The sequence below is a fragment of the Parus major genome, chromosome 23 (genome assembly GCF_001522545.3).
Source record: "Parus major isolate Abel chromosome 23, Parus_major1.1, whole genome shotgun sequence".
NCBI classification, from domain to species: Eukaryota; Metazoa; Chordata; class Aves; order Passeriformes; family Paridae; genus Parus; species Parus major.
The window spans coordinates 5808625-5810503 of NC_031791.1; the positions used below are offsets into that span (position 1 = coordinate 5808625).

Here is a 1879-nt window from a genome sequence, read left to right on the forward strand (position 1 = left end):
TGGGATAACCAGTGTGTGAATGCTGGGATAAGCAGTGGGTGCATGCAGCACAGGGAATATTTGCTCTCAGAGGTGCTGGAAGGAGCAGCCAGCTGTGCTGGGTGCAGGAGCAGCTGCAGCTCTCCTGCAGGGAGGGAGGGAGGGAGGGAAGGAAGGAAGGAAGGAGCAGCTCTGGGTGCTGCTGGGCTCTGGCAGTGATGCCACTCTTGCCCTCACTGAGAACTCTGTTCTGTAATGAGCCTCTCGCTCCTGTGCTCGGAGCAGCTGAGCCAGACTCGCAGCCCTTTTAAGCCCAGCTGCCTGCAAACTTCAAAGCTTTTGCATCTCCTCTGCTTTTTCCACCCAAGGCTTTGGCAGCAACCTCTGACTAGGAGAAAAACCCATCTAGACTGTGCTGGGTTGATAATTAGAGCTGAGACTAAAATATTCCAGAGAGATGCCCGAATTTTGCCCAGATAAAGGGGTTGCAGCAGCTTGCAGCAGCCTGAGGGCAAATGCAGGTTAATGACTTGCATTAAAAGGGAGCAACTGCAGCTCTTTCCCTGCTGGGTGCAGGAGAACCCCGGGAGTTGGGGTCTGATGTGCACTCAATGATTCTAAACAGGTTAAAATCACTCCCTGCTTACCTGTCTGTGCCTGCTGAGGCACCACAGGCACCACCTTCGTGGCACTGATTCATTTGCTGCAGGTTCTTTTCTGTTTTAGCTCACGAATTTCCAGGTTGGAAGGGAAGAAATTAGCGGTTGCTGCTCCAGATTTGAGTAGGAAGCGGATCAGCATCTCTGATTCTGTAAATCCAGCAAGGATGGGCTTTGGGGTGGGATACAAATCCAGGTGTTCAGCATCTGCCTGGAATTAGCCAGCACCTCCCTGCTGTGCAGAGCTGGGCACCTAAATCCCAAATCTGGGGAAAGCACAGTGGTTAAAACCAGGATAACACAAGGAGAGAACTTTTACAGGTTTGAAATACGAGTTTAATATTTGGCACAAGACATGGAATGAATATCCTGAAGTGTGGATGTGGGAGCAGGAGCTCATCCAGGTCCTTGGCATTCTGCAGGAGTTCAGCTGAGCCTGTCAGTGTAAAATAAACCAGGAAAAGGAAAAGAGACCTGCAGGATTTTCCTCCTTTGTCACAGCCAGGCTAACACCGAGCACTCAGCACTGTGTTTGCACATCCCTTTTTATGTCATCCCTCATTTTCCATGGAATCACAGACCTGGGCAGAACCCAACTACTGAGTGTCTCTAAAAAGAAATCCCTGTTTTTACTCCAGACATGACCAGGATTCCCTAAAGATTTGTTTGTTCCAGTGTCACACCTGACTCTGGCTCTGCCTGAGTTATTCCCACTGTGGGGAGGGAGCCCTTGGAAGGGCTGATGGATTTGGGAATCAAAGGGAACACCTGACCTTTCCTAAAAATACCAAACATTCATAATAAAAAATATTCCTGGATTCCCATCCGTGTTATTTGGTGGGAAGGGCTCCTCCCTCCAGCACTGAGAGCTCACTTAGTGTTATTCCAACTGGGATTATTTATTGAGGGAGAGGCTGCCATGCTGCCATCTCCACATTGCTGTGCTGTCCTGAGACCTGATAAACACAAGGCATCTTCAAAAGTGAGGCTTTTTCTGCTGCTCTCCAAGGTTATTATTATTATTTTTAAGCCTCTTAAGTTGCAGGAGGGAAGGTGAGGTTTGAGGAGGGAATGTGGGAAGGGACAGGACCCCACAGCCTCTTTTAGGGGCGAACTGCAAATGTAAAGCAGGGCTGGAAAAAGAACATTTTAACACTTGAGAGCTGATGCACTCCAGCTGTGCAGAGGTTTGGTGATTGATTGAGGAGCTGAGGATGGATGGATGATGGATGGATGATGGA

General features: G+C 49.1%; 1 protein-coding gene and 1 non-coding gene across 2 annotated transcripts in view; both read left to right on the forward strand.

Annotated features, from left to right (window-relative positions):
- The window catches only part of PUM1 (pumilio RNA binding family member 1), a 51200-nt gene that overhangs the window by 47919 nt on the left and 1402 nt on the right, over positions 1–1879 (forward strand). The gene's annotated exons all lie outside the window — the stretch shown is intronic.
- On the forward strand, positions 188–274 carry LOC117245477. The gene has a single exon (XR_004500196.1). It is a non-coding gene; the product is annotated as a small nucleolar RNA SNORD103/SNORD85 (small nucleolar RNA).